Consider the following 26,278-nt stretch of genomic DNA (forward strand, 5'->3'; position numbering starts at 1 on the left):
CTTTCCAGTAGGTAATTGCTTTTAGTAGATATTTGCCTTACCACTACTTATAAATGTTCTTAAATATCCGTACACAGCAATGTTGAACATGATAAGTGTCAAGTAGAACCACAATCCCAAATGATATGTACAAAAATAAAGACACACATTTTGCGGTCGGAGGTTTCCCACGGGCGGATACCTCCAAACTGCAAAAAATCTACGAACATACCCGCTTGTCCGGCAGGTTCTGTGACTTGCGGTCCTGGGCCTCTATGTGTAGGCCTGTGTAGAGGCCCACGTATCTCAGGAGCACAGATGCTTTGCAAGCACCCCTGGGATTACATGGGTCGGCCCAACCAATGAGAGTAGAGGGATCCCCATTCATACTTATGGTGCGTTCCATTTCTACGGAGCTGCCACAAGTATGAATGGAAATACCCCCTAAAGACACAAACACATTAAATAAATTTTAAAAACTTAATTAAAATGTAATTAAAAATTTTATACAAAAAAAATTTTTCAAAATCTTTTAAAATATGTTTTAACAGGGCTAAAAATAAACTTACATAAGAAATAGGAGCAGGAGGCGGCCATTTGGCCCCTCGAGCCTGCTCCGCCACTTAATAAGATCATGGCTGATCTGATCATGGACTCAGCTCTACTTCCCTGCCCGCTTCCCATAACCCTTTATTCCCTTATCACTCAAAAATCTGTCTATCTCTGCCTTAAAAATATTCAGTGACCCAGCCTCCACAGCTCTGTGGCAAAACATTACACAGGTTTACAACCCTCTGAGAAGAAATTCCTCCTCATTTCAGTTTTAAATGGGCAGCCCCTTATTCTGACACTATGCCCCCTAGTTTTATTTTCCCTTAGGAGTGGAAATATCCTCTGCATCCACCTTATCGAGCCCCCTCGTTATCTTTTATGTTTCGATAAGATCACCTCTCATTTTTCTGAATTCCAATGAGTAAAGGCCCAACCTACTCAACCTATATTCATAAGTTAGCCCCGTCATCTCCAGAATAAACTTAATGAACCTTCTCCGAACAGCCTCCAATGCAAATATATCCTTTCTTAAATACGGAAACCAAAACTGTGCACAGTACTCTAGGTGTGGCCTCACCAATACCCTGTATAGTTGCAGCAGGACTTCTCTGCTTTTATACCCCCGCTCTCCCCCCAAGCCATTGGAATAAAGGCCAACATCCCATTTGCCTTCCTGATTACTTGCTGTACCTGCATACTAACTTTTTGTAATTCATGCACAAGGACCCCCAGGTCCCTCTATACTACAGCACTTTGCAATTTTTCTCCATTTAAGTTATAATTTGCTTTTCTATTTTTTCTGCCAAAGTGGGTAACCTCACATTTTCCCACATTATACTCCATCTGCCAAATTTTTGCCCACTCACTGAGCCTGTCTATAACCCTTTGCAGATTCTTTGTGTCCTCCTCACAATTTGCTTTCCCACCCATCTTTGTATCATCAGCAAACTTGGCTACATTGCACTCGATCCCTTCATCCAAGTCATTAATATAGATTGTAAATAGTTGAGGCTCCAGCACTGATCCCTGCGGTACCCCACTAGTTACTGTTCGCCAACCGGAAAATGACCCATTTATCCCAACTTTCTATTTTCTGTTAGTTAGCCAATCCTCTATCCATGCTAATATATTACCCCCAACCCCATGAACTTTTATCTTGTGCAGTAACCTTTTATGTGGCACCTTATTGAATGCCTTCTGGAAATCCAAATATACCACTGGTTCCCCCTTATCCACCCTGCTCGTTACATCCTCAAAAGAACTTCAGCAAATTTGTCAAACGTAATTTCCCTTTCATAAAACCATGCTGACTCAACTTGATTGAATTATGCTTTTCCAAATATCCTACTACTGCGTCCTTAATAATGGACTCCAATATTTTCCCAATGACAGATGTTAGGCTAACTGGTGTATAGTTTCCTGCTTTCTGTCTGCCTCCTTTTTTAAATGGGGCATTACTTTTGCGGTTTTCCAATTCGCTGGGACCTCCCCAGAATCCAGGGAATTTTGGTAGATTACAACCAAAGCATCTACTATCTCTGCAGCCATTTCTTTTAAGACCCTCGGATGCAAGCCATCAGGTCCAGAGAACTTGTCCGCCTTTAGTCCCATTATTTTACCGAGTACTATCTCTTTAGTGATAGTGATTGTGTTAAGTTCCTCCCTCCCTACAGCCCTTTGACTATCCACTATTGGGATGTTTTTAGTGTCTTCTGCGATAAAAGAAAGAGGGGACAGAGTGTAGTGTAACAAAATTTGCAGATGACACAAAGATTAGTGGGTAAGCGGGTTGTGTAGAGGACACAGAGAGGCTGCAAAGAGATTTAGATAGGTTAAGCAAATGGGCTAAGGTTTGGCAGATGGAATACAATGTCAGAAAATGTGAGGTCATCCACCTTGGGAAAAAAAGACAGTAAAAGGGAATATTATTTGAATGGGGAGAAATTACAACATGCTGCGGTGCAGAGGGACCTGGGGGTCCTTGTGCATGAATCACAAAAAGTTGCTTTGCAGGTGCAGCAGGTAATCAGGAAGGCAAATGGAATATTGGCCTTCATTGCGAGAGGGATGGAGTACAAAAGCAGGGATGTCCTGCTGCAACTATACAGGGTATTGGCGAGGCCGCACCTGGAGTACTGCGTGCAGTTTTGGTCACCTTACTTAAGGAAGGATATACTAGCCTTGGAGGGGGTACAGAGACGATTCACGAGGCTGATTCCGGAGATGAGGGGGTTACCTTATGATGATAGATTGAGTAGACTGGGTCTTTACTCGTTGGAGTTCAGAAAGATGAGGGGTGATCTTATAGAAACATTTAAAATAATGAAAGGGATAGAGAAGATAGAGGCAGAGAGGTTGTTTCCACTGGTCGGGGAGACAAGAACTAGGGGGCACAGCCTCAAAATACGGGGGAGCCAATTTAAAACCGAGTTGAGAAGGAATTTCTTCTCCCAGAGGGTTGTGAATCTGTGGAATTCTCTGCCCAAGGAAGCAGTTGAGGCTAGCTCATTGAATGTATTCAAATCACAAATAGATAGTTTTTTAACCAATAAGGGAATTAAGGGTTATGGGGAGTGGGCGGGTAAGTGGAGCTGAGTCCACGGCCAGATCAGCCATGATCTAGTTGAATGGCGGAGCAGGCTCGAGGGGCTAGATGGCCTACTCCTGTTCCTAATTCTTATGTTCTTATGTAAAATATTTGTTCAAAGTCTCTGCCATTTCCCTGTTCCCCATTATTAATTCCCCAGCCTCATCCTCTATGGGAACAACATTTACTTTAGCCACTCTTTTCCTTTTTATGTGCCTGTAGAAACTCTTGCTATCTGTGTTTATATTTTGTGCTAGCTTACTTTTGTCATGTATGTAACCACAATGTAACACCACTGTATTACTGTATACACTCAACCTAGATGCACACCTTGACCACAAGGGGTAAACTTGTGGGAGACACTCCTTACCTGATCACACAGGTATAAAAAGGGAGGTCCCACACAGGGTCATCGTCTTTAGAGTCCTGTGAATAAAGAGTTAAAGTCACAGAGTGACCTTGTCTCCAGAATGTGCCTCATGTGGTTTCATACTGTAGAGTAAGGACTTTACAACTTTCATTATCTATTTTCTCTCTTTTTTTTTTTAGTCGTTCTTTGCTGGCTGTTAAAAGCTTCCCAATCCTCTGGCCTCCCACTAGTCTTGGCCACTTTGCATGCCCTTGTTTTCAATTTGATACCATCCCTTATTTCCTTAGTTAGCCATGGATAGTTATTCCTTCTCTTACAGTCTTTCCTTCTCATTGGGATATATTTTTGTTACTTTAATGGACAGCGTTTTCAATATATATATATCTATAAATGAGTGCTAACTTTTTATTTTTCTGTGTTTTTTTTTTTAAACTCTTACCTTGGTAAAACCTTCTTTTACCAGCGTAAGAATTTCAAGGAAATTTGCTGGGCAGAAGTTGGGCAAAGAGCCCAACCCTCCACCCACGGAGGCCCTTTTCTTTCAGATGCGTGCAATCGGTCAAGAGGATTCTTGACAGATCGCAAGATCTGGGTTTCGGAGCATGCACATGGCATGCCTAAACCCAGAATTTGTGGGGTCCCTATGGGCATGTGTACACCTTGTATGTCCCCGTAGGAGCCGCAAATTCAGCCCCAATATATTTATAGTGGAGTCAATAATATAATCAGAGATGCCTAAAACACTGCTGTCCTTCTGGAGCCCCATAATACCCAGACGCAATGCAAACTGGACATGTCAATGCAATCTAGAAGTACTTTGGTGGGGGAATCCAGAACAGGAGGGGGCGGGGGGGCACAATCTTGAAATTGGAGCTAGGACATTTAGGCGTGGAATCAGGAAGCACTTTTTCACACAAAGGATAGTCGAAATCTGGAATTCTCTCCCCCAAATGGCTGTGGAGGCTCGGTCAATTGAAATTTTAAAAATGCAGGACCTCAACCTCTAATGCAATTTTATTTGTGAATAGGAATGGGCAACCACTCCCTATATACGTGCAAGTGGTCTATGTCCACAAGAACAGAATTATGTACGTTACTGTCCATTACCTTGGAAATCCAATGATTCCTTTATCCTATGGTAGTCCCTGTTGCTACCATTAATTGAAGGCCTCAACAGACTTCAAGAATAGCTGCTGGGGCCAAGGATGGCATTGCAGCCATGGATTATGTCCAATGTTCCCTGTGAGCTATTTTTTGTTCTGTTTCTTTTAGTATGCGGTCCCTTTAACTTTCCATGCGTGCGTGTTATTTACACGGGGGAAGCCGGTACCAGCCCGCGTGGTCCCTTTAAATTTCCATGCGTACGCGTTATTTACACTGGGGAAGCCGGTGAGCATCTTGTGCGGGACCTTTCACATTACTATGCGGCTGCGCATCTTAGAGAGAACATTGATTATGTTGTGACTTTGTTTCCCCAGGCCATGATCTGAGGAGAGACATATTGCAGCCCACACTTCTACCAAAGTTATAGGGGGATGTCAAGTATCTCACATTACTGTATATAACTGTATCTTACCATGCTATACATGACTGTAACTGGATATGACCTGTAACAATAAGCATACCTTACCACCAGGGGTGCACTTGCAAGAGACACTCCATACCTGTCCCACTGTGATATATAAAGGGAGGTCTCAGGTAAGTGCAGCACTGGAGAGCTGGAATTAAAGGGGCAGGTCCTGAGTGACCTTGACTTCAGCATGTGTCTCGTGTAAGTCAGTACATTAGAGTAAGGACTTAACAGTGGCGACGAGTTACGGGATCACAGAATCCACAGAATGGCTACCAATAGCTCAGATGAGAAATACAATGCTGGAGACAATTGGGATGACTTTATATAAAGGCTCCTGCAAAGCTTTGTGACCAAAGACTGGCTGGGCGACGATAAGGCAATCAAGAGAAGAGCCCAGCTGTGGCTCGAAAACATATGCTTTAATGAAAGACCCGCTGGCACCCGAGAAACCAGCAGGCAAGTCATTTGAGGAGTTGAGCACACTGGTGAGAGACCACCTGAAGCCAGCGAGCAGCCTACACATGGCCAGACACAGGTTCTACAACTACAGACGCTGTGTGGGCCAAAGCATACCCGACTTCGTGGCGGAACTTCGGAGGCTGGCTAGTTCATGTGAGTTCCCCAATGAACTAAGGAGAGAAGTACTTAAGAGACTTTTTTATTGAAGGAATAGGCCATGCAGGCATATTCCGAAAGCTTATAGAGACTAAGAACTTGACTCTAGAGGCAGCAGCACTCGTCGCACAGACGTTCTTGGCAGGCGAAGAAGAAACGAGGCTGATCTATACTTTGGGTACGACAACCAATGAGGCATCGGAACAAGGGGTTCACATTGCGAAACAAACCGCTACCCCCACACACAGACAAAGGCAGGAGAGCAGGCCTTCAACAGCAGACAGTGGTGCCAGAAGCCATCAAAATCAAGGGCCACATGAACGGCCGATCACACCTCATCAACCCACAATGCGAGCAATCAACAACAGATTGAGAGAAGCTCAAGGGAGATCAGCCAGATGCAGCTCATCCTTCGGAAACAATGGAAACGGTCTATGTTGGAGATGTGGGGGAAGGCACTCAGCCAGGGTGTGTCAATTTCAGCATGCCATTTGCAGAAACTGCAACTACACAGGGCATCTGGCTCGCATGTGCAGAAAAACAGCAGCTGGGCTGGTATACGAATCGGAAGGGTCGGAAAGCGGACCAGAAGACGGTTGGAACAGTGCACGGGACGCCGACGTACAGCGGGTTAACACGATCAATGTCCACTGTTCTTACACCAAGACGCCTCCAATAATGATGAGGGTTCTACTCAACGGGATACCCGTCAACATGGAACTGGACACGGGGGCCAGTCAATCCCTCATGGGCGTTCAACAATTTGAACAGCTGTGGCCGCACAAAAGCAACAGACCAAAACTCACAAAGATCGACACCAAACTAAAGACCTATACTAAAGAAATCGTCCCAGTCCTTGGCAGCGGCATGCTCTCAGTCACACACAAAGGGATGGTGTACCGACTTTCCCTGTGGATTTTCCTCGGGGATCTCCCAGCCCTGTTGGGGAGAAGCTGGCTAGCAGAACTTCATTGGAAATGGGATGATGTTCACGCCATGTCGTCAGAGGAACAGACCTCCTGCTCAACAGTTCTAAGCCGTTTTGAACATCTCTTTCAGCCAGGTGTGGGCACCTTCAAAGGGGCTAAAGTTAGAATCAACAGCACACAGAAGCCAGACCTGTCCATCACAAGGCTCGAGCTGTGCCTTATGCGATGAGGGAAAAGATTGAAAACGAACTGGACCGGCTTCTGCGGGAAGGCATAATTTCTCCCGTGGAATTCAACGACTGGGCAAGCCCCATCGTCCCCGTCATGAAGCCTGATGGATCCGTGTGAATCTGTGGGGATTACAAGTCTACCATAAACAGAGTCTCCCTACAGGACCAATACCCGCTGCCCAGAGCGGAGGACCTATTTGCCACGTTGGCTGGAGGAAAACTTTTCTCACATCTGTGTATATGACGCAAGAACTGACCGAAGAGTCTAAGCTACTCACCACCATCAACACGCCTTTTTGTGTACAATCGATGCCCTTTCGGCATCAGGTCAGCAGCTGCTATATTCCAGCGCAACATGGAAAGTCTGCTCAAGTCCATCCCGGGGACGGTTGTGTTTCAAGATGACATACTCATCTCCGCAATCTTGAGGAAGTACTAAGTCGATTGGAGCGGGTAGGCCTAAGAGTTAAGAAATCCAAGTGGCTGTTTCTTGCGCCAGAGGTTGAATTTTTGGGCAGAAGGATTGCCGCTGATGGAATCCGCCCAACCGAATCCAAAACCGAAGCGATTCGCCTGGCACCCAGGCCCCGGAATGTCTCAGAACTGCGCGCCTTTCTCGGGCAGCTCAATTACTTTGGGAACTTTATGCAGAACTTGAGCACGCCGCTGGAGCCTCTCCACATGCTACTCAGAAAGGGGTGCGATTGGTTTTGGGGGACGCCCAAGAACGTGTCTTCAATAAGGCACACAACCTTCTATGTTCCAAGAGTGTTTTAGCCTCTTTTGACCCAGGTAAAAAATTAGTCCATACGTGTGATGCGTCAGCGTACGGGGTCGGGTGCATTTTACAGCACGTCAATGATGCGGGTAAATTGCAGCCCGTTGCTTATGCCTCCAGGTCACTTTCGCAGGCGGAGCGCGGGTACGGTATGATTGAGAAGGAGGCGCTCGCGTGCGTGTACAGTGTCAAAAAGATGTACCGATACCTTTTCGGGGCCAAGTTTGCGTTAGAAACCGACCACAAACCCCTCACGTCCCAGCTATCAGAGTGCAAAGCAATCAACGCCAACGCCTCAGCGCGCATTCAGCGGTGGACACTCATGTTGGCGGCTTGTGACTACACGATAAGGCACAGACCAGGCACAGACAACTGTGCTGACGCGCTAAGCAGGCTACCCCTGGCGACCACAGAAGGGTCTGACGAACAGGACTATGAGATGGTCATGGCAATCAATGCCTTTGAATCCACAGGTTCGCCCATGACGGCTCGCCAAATCAGAGCCTGGACGACCAGCGACCTCATGTTATCTCTCGTTAAAAGATGCGTTTTAACCGGTGACTGGGCAGAGGCTCGCGATGCCTGCCCCGAGGAGGTCAAACCCTTCCATCGGCGCATACATGAACTGCCTGATGTGGGGCAGCCGAGTAGTTATGCCCTTACGAGGCAGGGAGGCGTTTGTCGGGGAGCTCCATCGCGATCACCCAGGGATCGTCCTTATGAAGGCCATAGCCAGATCTCATGTCTGGTGGCCTGGCATTGACGCGGACTTGGAGCTATGCGTCTGTCGGTGCACCATTTGTGCCCAACTCAGTAATGCCCCCAGGGAGGCCCCCCTAAGCCCCTGGCCCACCAAACCGTGGTCGTGGGTGCATGTAGACTATGCGGGCCCATTCATGGGCAAAATGTTCCTCGTAGTCGTTGATGCATTTTCAAAATGGATCGAGTGCATCATTTTAAACTCAAGCACCACCTCCACCACTGTGGGGAGCCTTAGAACCATGTTTGCAATGCACGGCATTCTTGACATATTGGTCAGTGATAATGGTCTATGCTTCACCTGCGCAGAATTTCACGATTTTATAGTTGACCACGGTATAAATCACGTTAAGACGGCACCTTTCAAGCCGGCCTCCAATGGCCAGGCGGTGCGAGCAGTGCAGATCATTAAACAAGGCATGCTCAGAATCCAAGGTCCCACACTCCAGAGCCGCCTGTCGCGACTGCTGCTGGCATGCAGATCTCGTCCGCATTCGTTGACTGGGGTTCCCCCCACGAAACTATTGATGAAACGAACCTTAAAGACCAGGCTCTCGTTAATCCTCCCAGACAAGCATGAAATTGTTGAAGCTAAGCGTCAAAAGCTAACTGAGTACCATGACCAAAATTTGAGGGGGAGGTGGAATGAGATAGGGGACAAAGTGTTTGTGCTAAACTATGGCCGGGGTCCCAAATGGCTTGCAGGGACAGTAACAGACAAAGAGGGAAACAGGCTACTGATTGTACAAATGGACAATGGCCAAACCTGCCGGAGGCATGTAGACCAAGTAAAAAGTAGATTCACTGATAACACTGAAGAATCAGAGGCAGACTACAATGTGGAACTCACACCACACCTGGTGGACAGACAGGTGGAACAACCTGAGGAAAGGGCATTCTCAACAGAAAGCCCAGGCAAGATATCAGCAATCACACCGAACGAAACAGACAGCCCAGGCGAGATACCAGCAATCACACCGAATGAAAAACAGGCACCAAGGCAAACAACTGAACCACAACTAGGACGCTCCACGCGAGAGCGCAGACCACCTGAGAGACTGAATCTATAAAGACAATAAGACCTTGGGGGAGGGTAATGTCATGTATCTCACATTATTGTATATAACTGTATCTTACCATGCTATACATGAATGTAACTGGATATGACCTGTAACAATAAGCATACCTTACCACCAGGGGTGCACTTGCAGGAGACACTCCATACGTGTCCCACTGTGGTATATAAAGGGAGGTCTCAGGCAAGTGCAGCACTGGAGAGCTGGAATTAAAGGGGCAGGTCCTGAGTGACCTCGACTTCAGCATGTGTCTTGTGTAAGTCAGGACTTAACAGGGGAAAAATTGCGTTTGGAGGCTTCCTTCGTATAAACGCCTCCGACCCGAAAAAAATTCTTCGAAAGTACCTGGTGATCCCGGAGGAACATAGGATTCCGGTGAGAGGCCTAGATTCACTGCGCAGCGCTGGAGATGACTTCGAGATACGTACAAGCTGGAGTCACGTGAGCCTGGACCACCAATCACTATGCAGTATTCTCATTGATAAAAATGGGAACTCCGTTTGCACAGACTCCCCATTACTCTCAATGAAAAAAAACTCTAAAACACCAAAACACAGCATAATAAATAAATAACTAAATAAAACACCTCACATATTTAAAATTAAACGCAATTAACTGTTTTAGAAAAAATATATTTTTGGGAATTTTTTTTAATGTATTTTAATAATGTTAAAAATAAACTTACTTTAATGGACAGGGTTTTTAATATGAAAATTAATGCTTAAATTAAATTTTTATATGTTTTAAAAGTGTTATGCTGGTAAAAATGCAGAGCTCCTTCATGGTAAACGAGCCAAAGGTGGGCAGCGGGAATGTTACATGGGCACCCTCAAAGCCTCCCTGGTAAAGTGCGACTTCCCCACTAACACCTGGGAGTCCCTGGCCGAAGACCGGCCAAGGTGGAGAAAGTGCATCCGGGAGGGCGCTGAGCACCTCGAGTCTCAACGGAAAGAGCGTGAAGAGATCAAGCACAGACAGCGGAAGGAGCGTGCGGCAAACCAGCCCCACCCACCCCTTCCCTCGACGAATGCCTGTCCCACCTGTAACAGGGTCTGTGGCTCTCGTATTGGACTGTTCAGCCACCAAAGAACTCACTTTGGGAGTGGAAGCAAATCTTCCTCGATTCTGAGGGACTGCCTCTGATGATGATGTTGGTAAAAGTAAGCTATGCTTTTACCAGGCGTAAAACTTTGAAGGAAATTCGCTGGGCATGAGTTGGGCAAATAGCTCAATCACTCCCGCGCAGATATCCTTCTTCCGGGGATGCGGAGAATCTGCCTAGAAAAATCTTGACAGATCGGAAAAGCCGATTTTCGGCACATGCACATCACATCCCAAAACCGGCTTTTGCGAAGCCTCGTCAGGTCTGTGCGCACTTTGTACACACCCAGCGAGGCCTTAATTTTCATCCCATTATATAACACTGCTTCAACAGCCTCGAGAATTGGTTTAGATGCTTGGGTAGATTAAGGGAAGTGTTGCATTACAGCCTGGTAAGGTCTCCTAGATCACTACTGCTTGTTGTGTCCTGCATCATTTTCATCACTGGAACCTGAAAAACCACAGAAAGCTGCAGGATAAGAACCTTTGGTTTCAAAATTCATAGCTGTGGCTCAGTGGGTAGCACACTCTGAGTCAGAAGGTTGCGGGTTTAAATCTCACTCCAAGGACTTGAGCACAAAAAAAAAATCTAGGCTGACATTCCAGTGCAGTGCTGAGGGAGCCTGCAATGTCGGAGGTGCTGTCTTACGGATGAGACGTTAAACCGAGGTCCCGTCTGCCCTCTCAAGTGGACATAAAAGATCCCATGGCATTATTTCAAAAGAAGAGCAGGGGAGTTATCCCTGGTGTCCTGGCCAGTATTTATCCCTCAATCAACAAATAAAAAAAAACAGATTATCTGGCCATTATCACATTGCTGTTTGTGGGAGCTTACTTGTGCGCAAATTGGCTGCCGCGTTTCCTACATTACAACAGTGGCAATACCCCAAAAGTACTTCATTGGCTGTAAAGCGCTTCGAGACATCTGGTGATCGTGAAAGGCACTATATAAATCCAAGTCTTTTTTTCTTTTATTTCAAAAGCCATTCAGCAGAACATTACAGGACTCTTCCTCCATTTGCCTCATGTACCTTCCTTATCTACAGTAAATCACAATCCATAACATTTGCACATTATCTGCCAGACAGACCACACCTCTTCACTCCAAGCTTTTCCCCAGCTGCACAAATTAAACTCTGTGCAAATAATTCACTTAACAAAATCATGAATTGCCTGTTGCCACGGTGCTACCCTTTTCTAACAGTCTGTCTCATTAGTGCTCTCCTAACTTATCTAATGCTTCCTCTTACTGTTGCTCCTGTGTGCCTATGAGGTGGGTATCTGAGAGGGCCTCCTGGGATTGAGCTGGCTGTTGATTTATGAGCATGGCCCCAAGATGGTCCTGCTTCAGACCTATTTTGTTATTCATTCTCAGGATATGGGCGTCGCTGGCAAGGCTGGCATTTATTGCCCATCTCTAGTTGTCCCGAGAAGATGATGATGGGCCTTCTCATAGTGGTTTGAGACAACTGAATGGCTTGCTTAGGCAATTAAGAGCCAACCATGTTGTTGTGGGACTGGAGTCACATATAGGCCAGACCTGTGAGGATGGCAGGTTTCCTTCCCTAAAAGGACTTCCGCAGGTACGGGGACAACCTAGCTCTACCCATTTTTTTGGGAATGTGTGAAGTCATTGGAGGAGTTGGAAAAATGTATTGTCATCACAGGAGACAACACCATAATACATTACCAGGTCTGGCCTGGCCTTACTCTGGCCACTATTTTTCCTATGTTTGGTAATCTGTGAGTGAGCCAATTACATTGTTCAAGTCTTTCTCAATGGCTCTCTACATTTGTCCAAGATAATCAGCTGACGTGTCCAAGTGGTGAGATTGCAGCCCCAAGACCTATAGGACAGCAGATTGAACAGTCTCGGGTGATGCAGCAAGTGGCATGATTGCTTTTTTTGCGGAGCTTCTCTGCAGTTGTTTCTGATGCTTCAGATATATGGTACTGAATCTTGTTCCGAGGCTGACTGCATACTGTCTACACGGTGCATGAGAATCCCACACGCTTTGGTTGTGCGATCCTCTACATCAGCTGCCATGTCTTGAAAACTCCTGGGTACATCCCTCGATGACTACAACAATCTCTCAAGCTCTGAAAGCTGGGCGGCAGCGAGCAGAATCTCTGCCCTCATCAATTGGGGAAGGTTTGCGAGTTGGTTAGTTGCTTCCTGCTCCGCCTCCTCCTTTGTCTCCTGCACTTGCTGCTGCTCACATGCTCAGTGGTTCCCTAAGTGTGCTGTCCTCAAACTATCAGTGTGGTTCTGCTTGCTAGAATGAGATGAAATGATGTGGTGCTGGGTGAGGTGCTTGAGGACTTTTGTACAGCTTCTTCTGCCATACCTGCAGACATAGAAAGAGGAACAGTATTAGCAACATATCCTCATTACAACTTGCTGTCAAGCACCTTTTGCCAAAATGCTGGGATAGAGTTGGAGATCAATGCATGTTTTCAAGTGAGTCATTGCATAACTGAATAGAATAGAATAGAATAAAGAGGGAAGGAAGGATAGATATTGTGCAAACCCTAGGCTGGGCCATTCATCCTGCTTCTCCAGCTTCTGCTTCCTCATCCAACTCCTATCCTGGAATTGAAGAATCTTTTACTTGAGAGGCGTTAAAGAATGTAACATGACCAGACCTCTTCTCACTCTATTATGTGGTGTCTACTCCTACAAAAACATAAGCCTGCATTAATTAACTGACATAGAAACATAGAAAATAGGTGCAGGAGTAGGCCATTCGGCCTTTATAGCCGGCACCACAATTCAATATGATCTCCATACCCCCTGATCCATTTAGCCGTAAGGACCACACCTAACTCCCTTTTGAATATATCCAAGGAACTGGACTCAACAATTTTCTGTGGTAGAGAATTCCATATGTTCACAATTCTCTGGGTGAAAAAGTTTCTCCTCATCTTGGTCCTATATGGCTTAAACTGTGACTCCTGGTTCTGGACTTCTCCAACATCGGGAACATTCTTCCTGCATCTAACCTGTCCAATCCCATCAGAATTTTATATATTTCTATGAGATCCTCTCTCATTCTTCTAAATTCCAGTGAATATAAGCCTAGTCAATCCAGTCTTTCTTCATATGTCAGTCCTGCCATCCCGGAAATCAGCCTGGTGAACCTTTGCTGCACTCTCTCAATAACAAGAATGTCCTTCCTCAGATTAGGAGACCAAAACTGCACACAATACTCAAGGTGTGGTCTCACCAAGGCCCTGTACAACTGCAGCAAGACCTCCCTGCTCCTATACTCAAATCCTCTCGCTATGAAGGCCAACATGTCATTTGCTTTCTTAACTGCCTGCTGTACCTGGATGCCTACTTTCAATAACATTAGCAGCATGGAATCTTCCTACACCCTTATGTGAATGTGCTCTCCTTTGATATCGTGGAGAAAGAGACTTGCGACACACAGGTACTGGTCATGGGATGAAATATTAGGAATGTTGTCCTGTGCAGTGGGGATACTTGGCAAAGGAGGTGCCAGAAAGTGCAGAGTGCAGCATCATGGGAACCTTTGGGAAGGTGGAGACAAAGTGGAGGTACAAAGAAAGAGTTTGTAAAAGTAATAGTTGGTACAGTGTGTAAAAAGGAGATGGTGTTGTGGTCCCCTATTTTGCTCCTCTTGGTGAAGTCAGTGAATTTTTGTTATGACACAGCCTCACATCCTTTGCACAGCGCTGCTTCTACTAATGCAATCTACTTGTTTCTCCTGATCTGCACTTGCCGCGGCAAGACTTGTACGGCCATTCATTCAAAGAATGCTGCTCTGCTTCTCCCAAAGTGTTGACAATTGTCTTCAGCTGCTCTGCTTCTTTCTGCAGCCGGTGTTGAAAACATTGATATCTCCCTTCTCAGGACTTGCCCATAGCAGGTTTATAAGGATGGTTGGCCTTCGAGCACAGAAGGTCGCGAGGAGATCTGATAGAGGTGTTCAGACCGAGTACATAGAAACTGTTCCCACTGGCAGAAGGGTGGAGAACTAGAGGACACAGATTTAAGGTGATTGGCAGAAGATCCAAAGGCGACATGAGGAAAAACTTTTTTACGCAGCGAGTGGTTAGGATCTGGAATGCACTGCCTGAAAGGATGGTGGAGGCAGATTCAATCGTGGCCTTCAAAAGAGAATTGGATAAGTACCTGAAGGAAAAAAAAATGCAAGGCTACAGGGAAAGGGCGGGGGAGTTGGACTAGCTGAACTGCTCTTGCAGAGAGCTGGCACGGGCTCAATGGGTCGAATGAACTCCTTCTGTGCTGTCACCATTCTATGATTCTATGACCCAAACCCAGAAACACGGGTGGGTTCAGATGTGTTTAAGTTGGCTCATTTTCAGGTATCATCCAGCAGAATGGAACCGGTTCAGGACAGTAAGGAGCTGGGAAGTGGTTTAAAAAGCTTAGAAGGAGACATAAATTATTCCTGAGCACGGGAACCACTCGATAAGGCCATGCACGCACCAGGAAACATATCTGGAATAAATTTTCAAGGCATTGATTTTCTAATGTATATGGAGGTATGTAAATATTGGATCAGCTTCACTGATTATCCATGCTTTAAAAAATAGATAGTTAGAATTTATGCGAATCAAGCTCTCACGGCCATCTCAAGTGTTCTCAGGGGAAGTTCAACAACCGCCCACTCCCCAAGTTGTAGTCACTAGGGAACCACCTTGTAGGAGCTCTAGAATAGGTAAACGAGCAGACAAGACAGGCATTTGGCCTGTGCATAAGGGTGATTTTTAGTTCTTTATGTTGAATAAAAGTATTTTTTCAAATGAAGAATGATGAAGTATGTGGAGTAGTAAATTAGAGCTGGTGGTCTTGATATTCTTACTGATTTGAGAATAACATCCAGAAAGTTGTATGGATTGAGGAGATTCAGATGGTTGGAAGTAAGGACTGGGTCAGATGTTAAAAGGGACTGTTGATGCACTGGGGAGAGGAGGCCGTCCTCAGGAGAACCTCTCTTTGATCATTTGAGAGTTCTGCTAGGTACCTTCCTCGAACAGGCCTTCCTCTTTCTTGGCAGTTTCTGCCTCTTTGTTCCTTTCTTATTGTATCTGCTCCTGATCTTGCTCCTCTGATGGCTCCAATGTATTCCCCCTTTCCCAGGCAAAGTTGGGCAGCATACAACAAACTACAATGAACCATGAGACTGTACTGAGGGATACTTGCAGAGCTGTCCAGACACCAGAATCTTTGTTTTAATACCCCCTATTGTCTGTTCTATCAGAACTATGGTTCTTGCATGGTTGTCAATGTAGCGAAGCTCCATGTCTGTGCACGGGTTTCTGACATATCATATGCCAGATGTTGAGGAGATAACCCTTGTCCCCAAGAAGCCAGCCTCTGACCCAAGTGTCTGGTAGGAAGAAAGGGGAAGGAAGAAAACCAGGCACAGACCCGAATTATTCTCTGCGTGTGGTCACAGACTAGCTGAACAGGCAACGAGTGCAAGCCCTTCCTGTTGCAGAAAATTCCTCATTGATGATAGGGCCAGAAATATTTGACACACTACTCTTTCAGATTCAGGTAATGTGATATATTCTTTACAACATCACAACCACACACATGCACAAGATGGCTCTACAGGATCTTGTCCTTTATTATATATATCAGGAGTTGCATTACCATAGTAGTCCACTAGGGGGAAGCTACATTACACTTCTCCCTCCTTAACGGAGAAGTAATCATAACAAAATAATCATCATGCATAACTTGCATGGTTATTCACAACAAAAGATTTGGACTTATTTTGCCATATTTACAAATCAAACTTAACCACTGGTTTTCTGTTTCAAAGAGGATACCTTTGCTCTCGAACAGATCTTTCCAAACTTGGTATCGAACTGAGCCCGAGGGTTTTTGTCCAAGGACAACCCTTCATCTACATTTGAACTCTCTACATCTTCAGACTGTTTGTCTGCCTGACTTGGACTCAGACTTAAATTCAAACTTTCTTTTGGACCAGCAACAAAAATTTCAGCTAGGGAATTAAATTATCCTATCCTCATCGCCAATGTGATATATTTTTTTATGACATCACAAACACACGATGGCACTACAGGAACTTGTCATGTGACCTTGACACATGATCCTTTTATTATATACATTAGAAGTTGCATTATCACGGTAGTCCCCTCGATGGAGCAGTAGTCCACTAGGGGGAGCTCTATATTACAGGTATGATAATCTGTTCCTGACCACCCACATGCGTGTAGTGTCTCCTGCACCCTCACTTCCTTTGCACTCTTCCAGAAGCCTCTCCAGTCTGTGCTGCCTTCCATGTTACTGCTGCTTTCCCTCCACATGTGGCAGCCTCAAAGGCAACTCAAATAGCATTCCCATCTTCCAACATGGTGTTGAGGCCAATTCTGGAAAACTCATCAGCGACCCCTAGAATTCACTCTCCAATAATAATGACACAAAAACTAGCAACCTACAGAACCTAGCCACAGACTTACCATAATGGATGCGAGAATCCTTTGATATATCACTGCTGGAGCCTCCTTCCTGACTATTAGTGGCATGTTTTCCTGGGTGGGGTAAGGAACTGACGAATCAGGCGCTCCCAGGACACCAATTTCACAAAAGGGTCCTGATTCCGGTGCAGGATCCTTATTACCAAATTATAATAAGGCCAATGCTTGCTTCAGGCCGCCACCAGTGATGCCTAAGGATTGCCCAAACCAATATGGCATCCCATGTACTTTTGGCACCATTCATGCGTGGGATGTTGCGCTTCTAAATTTACCATAAACTTGAAAAATTGGCAAAACAGGGTTAAATTTTGAGCCAATGCGCCAGAGAGTGTTCTATATTTTCCTTCTCCTTTGAGATACAGATTCCCTTCTAGTCAAGAAAGGGCAAAGGTTCTGTTATATTCTGGTTCTGAAATAAAAGAAAGACTGGCATTCACATAGCGCCTTTCACGACCACCGGACGACTCAAAGTGCTTTACAGTCAATGAAGTACTTTTGGAGTGTCATTACTGTTATAATGCAGGAAACATGGCAGCCAATTTGCGCACAGCAAACTCCCACAAGGCAGCAGTGTGATAATAGAAGACTTGCATTTATATAGCGCCTTTCACGACCACTGGACGTCTCAAAACACTTTACAGCCAATGAAGTGTAGTCACTGTTGTAATGTGGGAAACACATTAATGAGCAGATAATCGGTTTTAGTGATGTTGATTGAGGGATAAATATTGGCCAGGACACTCTTCTGCTGTTCTTCGAAATAGTGCCATGGAATCTTTTACATCCACCTGAGTGGGCAGACAGGGCCTCGGTTTAACATCTCATCTGAAGGATAGCACCTCCCGATAGTGCAGAACTCCCTCAAGCACTGCTCTGGAGTGTCAGCCTAGATTTTTGTGCTCAAGTCTCTGGAGTGGGACTTGAACCCACAACTTTCTGAATTAGAGGTAAGGGTGCTTCACACTGAACCATAGCTGACACTACAAACAGGTACAATAGTGAACTGAAATAGCAGACTCAAATCAATTCTTGTAGTCTCTGGTCAAGACACAAAACTACTCATAAACCTACATTAATTATATAACTGATCCAGTTGCTGAGGAGAAACAAAATATGAACTGGACCATCAAATAAGCAATAGGGAGAAACAAGCTCCTGTGAGTAAAGTAGAGGCCCAAGTTTGAGGCTGGATAACGCAAGCTCAAAATCGCATCCAGCTTGTGCTGTACACCTAAATGTGATTGCTGAGTTTAAAGTCAGCAAGTATGGGATAGCATGGGGCCTAGCTGTGTTAATCATTTAGTTAATCAATGCAAATTTCAATCAGAGCAAAAAGTTACTGCACTATGATGCAGTAATACAAAATAAATGGCGCACTGTAATAGAATACAATAGGTTTGTGCTATGTACCTTTGAAGCTTCTAGGGTTCAAGCTGTTTGCAGAATCTGCAAAGAAACAAATTAGAACAATCAGTGACGAATGTGATTCTTTTATATGTAGTATACCGAAAGCCTTTAATGTAAATTGTTACAATCGTAGCATCATTGTTTAGGACCATAATCAGATAATACTGTTTGTTAAGTGAAAGCGTTTGAAAAAAAGAATAAGGGGCTGAAATCGCCCCCCTCCTTTGTCATGCATTCAACCAGCATTGTAACCCATGTATAATCTGACCTAAGTTGTACACTGTGACAACAATGACCACTAGGTGGTAAACTTGTGGGAGATACTTCGAACCTGGACCTTCAGGTATAAAAGGGGAAGCTCCACCCACTTCCATCACTAAGGAATAAAGGTCAGGTCACAGACTGACCTTTTAAGCATTGGCCTCGTGTGCATTTATACTGTATAGTAAGGATGTATCACCCTTAAGATCCATTACCGCCTCTAAGATAATGGTGTGGATAGGCCTCACCGACACGGGGCAGGCAGATGGGCCGACCCGTCCGCAATTTCCCCCGGGCCGGGAGCGACGGAAACGGCGAGGGAAATTGCCCCGAGGGAGCGGATCGACTGTTGGTCGGTACTACTGATTGCTTTTCCCTGCGGGAAGCTTCCACTGGCTGGGCAGCACATCCGCCCTTAAAGGAGGGGGCGCACTGCCCCGGACGCCATATTATTTTAATTGTCGGCTGACTCCCGAGGTCGGCCCAACAATGGCGGCCACGGGATCGGCCTGGCCGCCAACAGGAAGCCCGGCACCCCCTCCAGGGTACTGGGCCGCTGGCCTGGCCGAAACTCTCTCTGGGGCCCAATGGGCGCCTCTGAAGTTAGTGCAGAGCTCGCAGCGGCCCTCTCCTTTAACGGAAGGACACCGTGACGCGTCAGTGCGACGCGACATGTCCGCATCGTGCTGATGACACATACCGGCGTCCGACCCGCTCCGCACGCACTTCCGCCCCGCAGCCGACACGAGCACCGCCCGAAGATGAACATTTTTGTAAAGTCCTCAATATCATTCTACTCTCCGTCCTATGGATTGGGGCAGAGAAAAATCTTCAGAAACGGTGGGTGTGCCTACTTTCAGTCGGGGGCAATTTTAGCTCCTAAATCTTGATGCATCCATGGAACTATTTGACCCCTGGACTATAATCTGCCAGTGTCATTGGCATGGTTTCCACAGGCTGTCCTGCACTCCCCTCGGGTAACTGTTTTGTTGATGACCTTAAAGCCAAAGTAGATGCAAAAATAAATTCAACGTTGCTTTAGTGTTTGTAAAAAGAACATGTAGCATTAAGTTATGGGGTGATCCCATGATCCCAGCAGAGAAGATACATTCAGGTTAACAGAATGGCAGATTAATTTTATTGTGTGAAGCAATACATTTCAGGAGGAAATACAAGGAATTGGAATATACACTAAATGCAAAGGCAACGAAGGATGTGGATGAATAGAGACTACAGATTCAAATACATAATTACGTGAATGTACAAGTGCAGGTAGGTAAAGCCAGAAAAATGCTGACAGCATTTTGAGTTTTATAAAAAGAAGCAGGAAGTACAAGAGTAAAGAAGCCATAATAAGGTTGCACAAGGCAATGGTTAGGTCACAGTTAGAGTGCTGTGTGCAGTTCTGGATGCCCGTTATGAAAAGGACATTAAAGCTATGGGCCCAAATTTTCCCATGAGTTGCACCATTTGTTTTGGTGTAACTTGATTTTTCTGGTGTATCTTTTTAGTTGCAAATATGGCCATTTAATTTGCACCAATGTAAGTGAGTTAGTTAGGTTTTTTGTTTGGTCAATTTTTTTTTTCAAAAGGGGATGTTCCCAGCCACTTACACCATTTATGCCAATTTGGCCAGAAAAAAGTTGTTCTAAACTAACTTAAGGCAGCGTGTGTGTCTACTTTTGTCCGCACAGAAAGACCTTGTTTACAGTTAAGGAATCGGCGCAAGTAACTACATTTAAAGCACCACCAAGCACCAAACAAAGCACAAAAAGTAATAAGCAATCAATAAATAACAAATAAAAAAATAGAAGGAACCCTGCCCCTAACGCACCAAAATCAATCAGTAAATAACAAATAAAAAAATAGAAGTCCTACCGCGGATGAGGGAGCCCATTTGGCCAGGGCTAGGGATGGCGTGCTTCAGCCCCTCCCACACAGCCTGCAGCCCGCGTTTGCCAAAACGGTCTGCCAGGAGCTACTGCACAGGCGCGCAGACTCTAGTGCGCATGTGCAGAGATCCCGGCACTGTTTTCAGCGCTGGGATCTAGTTCCGCCCCCCTCACTTCATTGTACACCATGCCAGCTCCACAGATGGCCCGAGAATCGGCCATGATCACAGGGCGTTTTTCTGGCGCTGCTTCAGAGGTAAAATGTCGGCGAGGGGCTTGGAGGTGCACGGAAAAAAACGGAGGGCCAAATTTGGGCCCATAGAGAGTACACAGCTTAGAATCACCAGGCTGAGGTGGGAAATTAAAGTTATGAGAGAGACTTGATGTACTGGGACTATTGGAGCAAAGAAGGCTGAAAGGAGATTTAATATGAATGGTTTTAATAGACAGAACAGGGAAAGATGAGTTGGGAATTCCTCTGGTTGGGATTTATTGATGCTTGTTCATCAATTCAAAATTGTCACCAAACAAATGAGTGGCGTACTTAGGATAAATGTCTTTACATAGAAAGTTGTTGGAGCATAGAATGCTTTTTAAAAATGTATTCTTGTGGTAAGGCCATGGCTGGCATTTATTGCTCATCTCTAGTTGACCTTGAGAAGGTGGTGCCTTCTTGAACCGCTGCAGTCCTTGTGGTGAAGCTACTTCACCATGCTGTTAGGTAGGGAGTTCCAGGATTTGGACCCGGTGACAATGAAAGAATGGCGATATATGTCCAAGTCAGGTGGTGTGTGACATGGAGGGGAACTTGGAGGCGATGCTGTCCCCAGGCACCTGCTGCCTTTGTCCTTCTAGATGGTCATGGGTTTGGGAGATGCTGTCAAGAAAGCCTTGGTGAGTTGCTGCAGTGCATCTTGTAGACAGTAGTCATGATGCACCTGTGGTAGAGGGAGTGGTTCTTAAGGGGGTGAATGGGCTGTCAATCAAGCAGACTGCTTTGCCCTGGATGGTGTTGAGCTTCCCGAGTGTTGTTGCAGCTATACACATGCAGGTAAGAGGATAATATTCCATTACACTCCGACTTGTGCTACGTAGGTGATGGAGAGGCATTGGAGAGTCAGGAGGTGAGCCACTCGCTGCAGAATACCCAGCCTCTGACTTGCTCTTGTAGCCACAGCATTTTTGTGGCCCTAGTTTTGGAATGCTCCCACAAGTGGAAACATCGATGTCTACTCTATCAAACCCCTTCATCATTTTAAATACCTCTATCAAGACACCTCAGTCTTCTCTTTTCTAGACAGAAGGGGGCTGAAATTGCCTCCCCCCTCTCAAGGCCCATTACCGCCTCGCGTGGGATATTGCGCCACTACCAGTCGGTGCCACTGACAGCTTTCCACTAGTCGGGAAGCTGTGCATGGCTGGGCAGCGTGTCTGCCCTTAAAGGGAAGGGGGCACTGCCGCGGTCGGCATCTTATTTTAATTGTCGGGCCGATTGCGTGGTCGGCCCGACAATGGTGGCCACGGGTTCGGTCGGGCCGCCAACAGGCAGGCTGCCACCCCCTCTTGGGTACCGGGCAGCTGGCCCAACAGAAATCCTCCCTGGTGGTCCAGAGTTCGCAGCGGCCCTCCCCTTTAACCGAAGGGGAGGGATGTGATGCGTCAGCGCAACACGGCATGTCCGCATCGCGCTGACCACGCTGATGACTCGGAGCAACGGCCGCCCCAGTCCAAGGGCACGTCCACGCCCCGACCGGAAGAACTGTCCACCGTACTCCAAATGTGGTCTACCGGATCAGACGGATCAGGTTAGAGCTCTGCAGTCCTGCCACATCCAGTCATGAATGGTGGTGGACAATTAAACAACTAATGGGAGGAGGAGGCTCCATGAATAACCCCATCCTCAATGGCCAGTATGTGAGTGCAAAAGACAAAGCTGAAGCTTTTGCAACCATCTTCAGCCAGAAGTGCCAAGTGGATGATCAATATCGGCCTCCTCCAGAGGTCCCCACCATCAAAGAAGCTGGTCTTCAGCTAATTCCATGCGTTATCAAGAAACGGCTGAGTGCACTGGATACAGCAAAGGTTATGGGCCCCGACAACATCCCGGCTGTCGTGCTGAAGACTTGTGCTCCAGAACTGGCCGGGCCTCTAGCCAAGCTGTTCCAGTACAGCTACAACACTGGCATCTATCCGACAATGTGGAAAACTGACCAGCTATGTTCTGCTGAAAAAAACAGGACAAATCCAATCTGACCCATTACCGCCCCATCAGTCTACGCTCAATCATAAGCAAAGTGATGAAAGGTGTGGACGACAGTGCTATCAAGCGACACGTACTCACCAATAACCTGCTCACCAGTTTGGTTTCCGCCAGGGGAAGAAGAAGGGAGTAAGTGGGTTGAGGGTGAGGGAAAGGAGGTTAAAGAGAGGTTGAGAGGGAATTTGGAGAGGGAGGTGGAGAGGAGGAAAAGTGGGAAAGAAGAAGATGGGAAGATGGAGGGTAGGAGATGGTGGAAGGGATTGGAGGTAGATGTGGCCGTCTTCTTTTAAGTATGGAGAAATTAGTTAAAACAAGATTTCCAAAATCTACCTTTAGCAAACAATAAGTTGACTGCACCTTATATTGCAATGGCAGCTCAATATTGATGTCAATAGATGTCAGGGAACCTTGTTTTCCCCACCAGCAATGTCAATATTGAATGGCTCATAATGGGCTATGGACCAGGTCACAACACTGTCGTGTTCCTTTAGTTGAGTCCCACGAAGTGTGTCATGTAACGTTACGCTCACAACGCCTGTCACAGTCACACTACAATTAGAATTTTGACACCAACTTTTTTTATACTAGAATATACCATTGCAGTTCCTCCCATCCACCATGTCAGTAATGTCTTTGAAGGTAAGCATTACCTCCCTGTCCTCAATCTATGCTGACTGTTGTTTAACAAGTTATCTTCACAACCCTACAGGGTTGTTATCTTGCATTTTGTAATAGAATATAGTTTTATCTTCCCAGCGAATCCAGCAATTATTTTATTATTTATTTTATCTTGACAATTCCTCTCCTTGCTGGGGTCGAATTCCGGAGACACCAGTAGCCCTTCACTACTGCATCCAAGAGGTTATTTTTCAAGAGTGAGCTTTGACAGGGAGGGGTGATAATGTGATGATGGGTACCTGAAGCGATGAAGCACATTGGGCAGCCGTTCCTTGTACTATTGGACATGGAGACCAGAGACCGACAATGCATTCCTGGCACCCGAATGTGGGTGGAAAGTCCAAAAGGTGGCTGAGAGCCAGTGCAAAGCTGTGCTCAGCTCATTAGACCTCTGACTTTATGTGAATTAGATGGCCACCTTAGAATGGGATTGGCTCACCTGAGCAGCACTCCAGCTGGACAGTGGGCATTTGGAAGGGTTGTTGAAGGGAAGGCTGTATTTACAAAGTTAAAAAATAGAATTCCCTGCCACTACTGCACTCCTCTATGATAGAACATCACCCAAAGCATGACGGCAGCATCACGGGCTACCTATGCCCGACACTGGAACCTGCCACTTCCGCTTATGTGACCAGTTCAGAGCTCAACAAAAATGCACAATGAGCTGAACTCACATGATCTGGCAAGGTCAGCTGATCAGTCTGCAGGCACCGACAGGACCTGCGCAGCGTAAACAGCAGTAGGCAGGGGTGATATTCTTATCCCCAAAGTATAAGCAGGCTATCCTGAGCTAGCTGATCCCAAGAGGCAGCAGTAGTAGTGCTACAAATAGCCTCAGTGCCCCAGAATTAGCCAGACAGGGAGAAAAGAAAATCAGCCACCCTCCCCATTTCCGATCTCCAGCTAACGGATGTTAAATACAGTTCGGTGAATGTTGGGCAAGGATAGGATTGGGCTTCACTGTGGGTAGGATGTTCTTCTACAATATAGCTGCTAAATAGGCAGCTAGCAATTCGTTATAGCCCGGTGTGAGGCGGTGACACGGCCTGGTCGCTAACTTTAGCGCCGGCCGATGTTTATGGCCTCCAACCGGGATATTGATTTTTAGCGCCCCAAGAGCCGAGTCGAGCGCTAAGGGAAGCTGTCCACTCCTCTCAGGTCGCTAACCCTGATTCTTGGGGCGCTATCGTGGGAGCCCTGCTGAAGTTGTGGCGCTAGGAAACCGGCATCCAAGCACCTTAAGGGGAGATCAGCTGGACCACCTGAAATCTGAAACAAAATGCCAAGGAGATTAGCAATGGTGTTGAACACCTAAGAGAGATACATTAGTACAAATAAATTCAATTTTAACCGCCCACCCGCGGAAATATCGCCCTGGTAGTTTCTTCGGGATGCCTGCTTTCCCTGTCGGAATTAGCGCCAGGCGCTATGGCAGGCGAAAGTATTCAATTTTGCGATCGCTGCGCTAAGGGGGCGTTGCTCATTCACTGACGTCACCAAGTGGGTGGCGCTAGAATGGCAACGTTAACTCTTAGCGCCGACAGTAAACCTCCACTGAAGGTCGCGGGAGGCGCTGCCAGCCTGGTGCTTGGTAAGAGATTAGTGGGTCATTAGCGCCCGGCCCAGGCGCTAACAGGTGGTGCTAACCAACTGAATATCTAGCCCTTTGTGCTGCTCCAGTCAGATACCCCAGAAAACAATCAATATGTCTAGGAAAGAATGGATGGGGAGAAAATTGGCAAAGGAACCTGATAAGATTATTTTTCAATGAACATTATTACACAGTAAAGAACACCACCTGAAATATGATTGTTCATTCACTGAGGTTACCAATGAATATAAAACTGTTACTATTAAGATGAATCAAATACATCTTAAGGATATACTTGCTTTGGAAGCAGTTAAGAGAAATTTCACTAGGTTGATTCCGGAGATGAGGGGGTTGACTTATGAGGAAAGGTTGAGTAGGTTGGGCCTCTAATCATTGGAGTTCAGAAGATTGAGAGGTGATCTTATCGAAACATATAAGATTATGAGGGGGCTTGATAAAATGGATGCAGAGAGGATGTTTCCACTATAGGGGAGACTAGAACTAGGGGGAATAATCTTAGAATAAGGGGCTGCCCATTTAAAACTGAGATGAGGAGGAATTTCTTCTCTCAGAGGGTTGTAAATCTGTGGAATTCGCTGCCTCAGAGAGCTGTGAAAGCTGGGACATTGAATAAATTTAAGACAGAAAGAGACAGTTGCTTACCCGATAAGGGGTTATGGGGAGCGGGCAGGGAAGTGGACCTGAGTCCATGATCGGATCAGCCATGATAGTATTAAATGGTGGAGCAGGCTCGAAGGGCCGTATAACCTACTCCTGCTCCTATTTCTTATGTTCTTATATTCTGATTATAAATTGAAAAATCTTTTTAAGTGCTCTATAACTCACTTTGATACTACCCAGCTAATAATAACTTGCACTTATATGGCACCTTTAACATATAAAGTGCCTCATCATATATTTTCTAAGAGGAGAAATAGATGCAGAAACCCCATAGAAGAGTTAGGAGACATGACCAAAAACATGGTTAAACATGAAGGGTACAAGGGAGAGAAGTAGCAAGACAAAGAGATTTAGGGAGGGAGCCCTACAGAGTAGGACCAAGACAACTGAAGATTTTTCTACCAATGGTGGAGCATAGGGAGTATACTGTCAGTCCAACAGAACCTAATATGGCCAAT

At 46.0% G+C, this 26,278-nt stretch overlaps 1 long non-coding RNA gene across 1 annotated transcript in view; it reads right to left on the reverse strand.

Annotated features, from left to right (window-relative positions):
• LOC139263779 (uncharacterized) overlaps positions 1-18,499 on the reverse strand; it is a 149,700-nt gene extending 131,201 nt beyond the window's left edge. Inside the window, exon 1 of the long non-coding RNA XR_011593202.1 lies at positions 18,461-18,499. This is a non-coding gene — a long non-coding RNA (uncharacterized lncRNA). The remainder of the gene's footprint in view (positions 1-18,460) is intronic.
• Between the last annotated feature and the right edge of the window lie 7,779 nt (positions 18,500-26,278).

Source organism: Pristiophorus japonicus, chromosome 5, assembly GCF_044704955.1.
Source record: "Pristiophorus japonicus isolate sPriJap1 chromosome 5, sPriJap1.hap1, whole genome shotgun sequence".
NCBI classification, from domain to species: domain Eukaryota; kingdom Metazoa; phylum Chordata; class Chondrichthyes; family Pristiophoridae; genus Pristiophorus; species Pristiophorus japonicus.